Raw genomic sequence first — 6,000 nt, forward strand, 5'->3', positions numbered from 1 at the left:
GGGAGGATCTAATTTACAGAGATCTACTCATTGTTCGTAAAAAGACCATCCAGTGTGTGCCCAGCCAAATGAATAGGGCCACTGACTCTTTAAAAGAGTCCTAACACCTCAAGGTCTGAGGTAAGGGATATAGAGTCCTTATCTTCGGTGGCTTCCAAATGAAAATTAAAATCCCTTAAAGAATAGTAAAACTAGATTCACCAGCGGCGGGTTCCAGTAAGTTTCCTAATAAGGATAAAAAGTCTCCCCTATGGCCCGGTGGGCAGCATAGGGGGGTCCCCTTAAATGATTGATGATTGGAGAGCATTATGTTGAAATTAAATGCCTCACATACCATGGAGGGAACCATATCTATCTTTACCTGTAGATCGTTTTGGTGTATAAGAGCCAAACCTATCCCACTTTTCTTTAATCTGTTGTATCTGTAGGCAGAGAAGCCGTCAAGTGTAACAATACAGAAGTCTGGGCCTGCTGAGGGGCCAGCCAATGCTTCCGAAATGAATAGGAGATCAAGATGATAATTATCTAAAAACTCAGCTATTTTGTATTTGTGCTTTGGGAGAGAAAGTGCAGTGATCAGAGCCGAATTAACGTTGTCCCTTTCCTTTTGCTTTTTAGGCTGTGTGTTACTGAACACAGTTTCAGCCATGATTTGTTTTATCCAGTCTTGGGCTGTCAGTCTGAAACCACAGGTGGAGCAAGAAACTATGACCCTATTGGGGAGCTTCGCAGGATTAAGACCAGCACAGATGTGCTTGCACTGTTTACGACCATTATTAAAAGCACTTAGTTCCTTGCTGATATAGGAAGCTACGCTTTGCCGCTTACTTGGTAGGCGTGGTCCAGGGGTCCTGATGCTGGGCGCTGACCAGGGGCAGATGCGCTTGCCAATGGCATGCCTTTGGGGTGCCGGCAGCATGCCCGCTGCACATGTCGGCTGCGCGACGGCTCCATGCTGTGTATTTATCGAGGAAGTGGAAGTGCCCAGCAGAGCCCAACAACTAGCCTGCCAACCTCCCTAATTTCCAGAAATCGAGAATGAATAAAAGAAAAGTTACGGCCGTCTTCCCTCCCTCCACTCAATTAGCACCTTAGAGCGGCGGTGGACCGGGGAGTAGGAAAACAGTCATAATGCCAGGTGAGTAGACATGTTAAAAAACGGTCAGATAGCAACCCATTTTTAAAGTATAAAACAGCATGTTTTAAGAACAATAAAATCAAAAGTAGCATTGAATATAATAGGCAATTTAACAAACAGCGCTAACCTTCCAGCACACTGCGCGACAGCATCAGGCTGTGTAGTTATCGAGAAGGAGGCTGAAGAGCACGTCAGAGCCCAACAACTAGTGTGTCAACCTCCCTTACTTCCGGAAATGGAGGGCGAGTAAAAGAAAAGTTACTGCCATCTTCCCTCCCTCCACTCAATCAGCACCTTAGAGCTGCAGTGGACCGGGGAGTAGGAGAATAGTTGTAATGCCAGGTGAGTAGACACGTTAAAAAACAGTCAGATAGCAACCCTTTTTAAAAGAATAAGAAAACACGTTTTAAGAACAATAAAATTAAAAGTTCATTTTAGCAGTAAATTACTTTAGGAAAAGTAGCATCGAACATAATAGGCAATTTAACAAACAGCTCTAACCTTCCAGCACCTCTACACACATTAACAGTCACAGATGCAACCAAAGACTGTGGGAAACGTGCGATGTGGCAAGTATTTATGCAGTCAAACCTTTGGAAAGAAGTGGAAAAGTGGGAGATCCCATGGGGGGGCAGAAGTTGAGGTAAAATTTTACAACACCAACAAAGTTTGAGGGATATTCTCAAGAACGTGCGCTAATTATCGCCAAAATCGGTTAACGCAATATTTCATATCGCCATCTATTGCGGGAAAATAACTCTGTGTCAACGTCGTATTCTCAAACCAGCGGCGACATGCTATAGTTTCCTGACAACATGTCAAATGTCCGTGATAAAAGACCCTGGACGGCGATAAAAATCTAAACGCCAACGTGAAAAAAATTTGCGATGGGCACAACTGCGATAAAGAAATCCAGTAAGAAGCAGCGCCAGCCTGCAAGCCCACAAGTCAGGCGGCCAAAATCACTATAGAAGCGGCAACCAAAAACACAAACAAGACCCAAACAACTGCGAAGCACCATGGAGGTAGCCGGAGTGAGTACAGAGGACAACCAGACCCTCACAAGCCCCACAGAGGATCAGCCTGGGACCATCATTGGGGAGATGGTGGCAGGAGTTGGGGGACTGGACACTGCACAACATGACCTGAGGGAACAGCAACAGGTTGAGTAACGACCAGGGACTGGGGAGATGGGGGGAGATTAGCACAATGGCACACATGCACAAGTAAGTATAGCATATCTGCGGACAAACCATGCCCAAGAGTCACAAATCTGACCAAGAGACCAATTTACGCAAGTCTGCAACATCTCTGCACTGTAAAAGCACAGATGTGAAAGTCACACTACCTGAAAGGGATAAGGGCCAGCCAACAAACATCTGTTATTCAGCGCCAAGATACCCGTAGTGGTGAACGTGCGCTTTACAAATACACATGCTATGTTATGTTATGTTATTAACAATGTGGTACAAACTGCAACACTTTCACAGCAAAACAGAGGACACAAGTGCTGCTGCTTGTGTGTTGAAAATGGCCATTCGCATTTGGCATAGCAGCAAACTGTGAGATGACAATGTACAAGTACCACCTCACATCCCTAATGGTGCTTCAAATAGGCGTCTCCTCATAAACAGTCACAATGTACATTGCCATGAAGTCTGACAGTAAACTTGTACAATGCGTGAACATACATGTGTACACAATGTAAATCTGTATTTCCCCTTCACATTGCAGAGGGAGAAACAATACCTCCTGCAGAGCAGACCCAACAACTCAGCACTGATGATAAAGAAGATCTCCCCAACATCCACACCGACGAACTCTAACAGCTCTGGGACTGCTCCGGCAACCCACCTCCAATAACAGGGCAGCCCATCTGCATCCATGAGAGCCGACTTCCTGCACAGACCACACAGCAGGAAGCAGCCACCACCATGGCTGTCTCCCAGGACCCCCACGACCAATACATGACTTTCCAACGGCGTGTGATATGGTGCCAGGATGAGATGTCTGACCAGCTGCGGGTGGGGTTCGACCTCATGGCAGCCAAACTAGATGCCATACTTGGGTGTCTAAGTCCCATCAAGGACCATTCACAGTCCCTAACGGGCACCCACTGTCCGCTCCTTGCTCTGCAACAAGCCGTGGCTGACATCACTGGAGTCATGACTCTGAGTCAAGAACAACTGTCTATTCAGAGTGGCTCCAGCGATTTCACTGTGAGTTGGGACACATACGGAGAATGATGGAGAGCTTGGAGCGGGTGCAGGCAAAAAGAATGTTTGCCGTGGCTGCACATAACATTATTTGAGGAATCAGTAGTGTTTGATGATTGAAGGGTGTGTTAGTAACACACAGACTTACATGAACATTGAAACACGGCTTGATCGGCAAATGGCAGAATTGTAATGAATTGCCTTGCATTCACAGATGAACAAATAGCTTTAATTCTATCCGGTCCCTCCTTATTGCCAGATGCTCCATTGACAACTGATAGCACAACAAGAGAGGAATGGGACAAGCTAAGCAACCTCAAAAAAACGTCAGATACAGGTGGCCCTTCATGGGGCACTCATGACTGAGTACTTGCGAGCAGGTGCTTCCCCCCGAATCTAATAGTGAGACTAGAACCCAAGATTTTTCTTGAGGCCAAACAATTTCGGGGTGGATTGGAGTTTTATAGCGAATAAATGCACCAGAGATTGGTTGATTTTGATCATAAACACCGCTAAGCGATTAAGCAAGGAATTTTTAAGGGAGATTCTGGACTTAGAGGAAACTCTGAAGAGTAATACAGCACTTACGGATGCTAAGGAACAGCTTTATGGAAACAACAGTAGTCCCATGCTTATGTGATACACCACACCAAATAAATATAGACGAAATCACTTCTATATTTTCAGAAGGACATGTCCAGCCGGACAGAGGTCTTCCAGGTTTACTTAATAAACACAATTCTCCAAGGAATAAAATGTCAAGAATACCTTCCACAATGCCCCTGTGTGGTGCACAAGCCTGTGCCCGACACTAACGGGGTGAACACAAGTGAAAATAGTAGAAAGGTTCAAGGCAAAACAAACGTTTTTCTGTTTACATATAAATTTGTACAGAAAATATCAAGCTGCACCATTACATAAAATCAAACAATCAGATTTGTATCGGGTGCACAAGCAAGTCGACGGCGTTTCGGTTTCATCAAGAAATCATAGAAACCATCATCAGGACAATTTAAATACTTTGCCTTTACATTAAACCTCAATTTTGCCTACGAGAAGAAAAATAAAAGTACTTTAGTAACAGAGAACATACAAGAATAAGTGATGTGACTCTTCGTGCACAGTGCACATGCTGACTCGTCAGGGAGTGATATTTATTCATAACCTGGTTGTTGAAGCAGTGACATAACTCACAAGTCTAAGGAACAGCTAGCACGGATTCAGGGGGACTTTTCAGATTATAAGACCCATATGGTCAACCAAAAAATCAAGGGGTTAAAGAAAAATTTAGATCGCTATTCACAATCATGGGCGTTTCCTTACACTGAGGATGAATATTAAGATACCCCTGTAGAACAGCCACGTTTCCAGAATTACCAGAGAAGGGGGCAGAGTTTTCAAAAAGGGGGCCAAAGAGGTAACAGGTGGACACCAAACAATTGGCGGTTTGATAATACAAGCAGTGAAGAAGAGGAAGTGTCTAATCGCACATCAGTATCCAATCAGAACAGGGTCAACTTTGCACCTGAGAATAGATCTGATGAGATTTTGGGGGTTCTCTTGCGGGCTTTTTAGGACAAACCCAGAGAGGTGCTTGAGGGGGAGGGGGTCAGGCCCAGGGCGGACGAGGCAGGTTCAGGGCCCAATAAACATGGCAGACGCATTCTCCACGCATCACACGGAGCAGAGGCAGAACCTTCCATAGCTAAGTGATGGGACTACACTACAATCCATTAACAGGGGCGACATTGTGGTTAACCTTTCCTTGTATGAATTGACATCTACCGAGCAGAGGGTCTTAAACAATGGACTGGGTTTTGTTCCGACACAACACCTTTCTATGTAGAATTGAGTTGTTGGAAATGATGAGGAAGATTAAGCTGCATACATTTTTTGTAGATAAAGAGAAACTGTTGCCGTCCATTTTTGATACCAACTTGCATCACCCCTCTACCTTTTGTCCTCCCACCTCTTCACTTGGCCCTGAGGTGGCAGTGTTTGAACAACGGGTCCTACATGAGATTGAGACTCTTGAGCAAAACCATGAGCAACACTCTGCACATAATATGAGTAAGGCAGGTTGGCTTGCTGTTAGATCCTTGCAAGAGAACAATGCTATTACCATCAAGCAAGCCGATAAAGGCGGAGCTGTTGTCGTGCTCAATACTTGTGACTATGAAACAGAGATAATGAGACTGCTTGAGGTCCGCACAAACTACCATCCTTTGATGCGAGACCCCACTCCAGAACTTCTTGACATTATTAAGAGTATGGTTGCTGAAGCTGTGGCTAAAAAATGGATAACTTCTAAGGAGGCAGATTTTATCATCTATATTAAACCACAGGTCCTTGCTTTTTACATCTTGCCCAAAATCCATAAGCCACAGCGTCCGCCCCCTGGACGCCTGATTGTATCGGGCATCCAGTTGTTGTAGACGAATCTAGGATTCTAATTAAATATTCTCGATTCATGCCCTTATGTGGTTATATTAAATCATATCCTTCTATAGGCATAAGAATCATACCCATATTGAGACATAGCCAATGCAGTCCAAATACGGCAAGGCTACTCCCATAGACTCCTAGAAAGCACAACGTGTTCTTAAACAAACCAAGCCTCCAGCAGCCCGGGAATTCCCCCTGCTT

At 44.8% G+C, this 6,000-nt stretch overlaps 1 long non-coding RNA gene across 1 annotated transcript in view; it reads right to left on the minus strand.

Annotated features, from left to right (window-relative positions):
* LOC144824994 (uncharacterized) overlaps positions 1 to 943 on the minus strand; it is an 89,857-nt gene extending 88,914 nt beyond the window's left edge. The window contains exon 1 of the long non-coding RNA XR_013609229.1: positions 829 to 943. This is a non-coding gene — a long non-coding RNA (uncharacterized LOC144824994). The remainder of the gene's footprint in view (positions 1 to 828) is intronic.
* Positions 944 to 6,000: the final 5,057 nt, after the last annotated feature.

Source organism: Lissotriton helveticus, chromosome 3_1 (assembly GCF_964261635.1).
Source record: "Lissotriton helveticus chromosome 3_1, aLisHel1.1, whole genome shotgun sequence".
NCBI classification, from domain to species: Eukaryota; Metazoa; Chordata; class Amphibia; order Caudata; family Salamandridae; genus Lissotriton; species Lissotriton helveticus.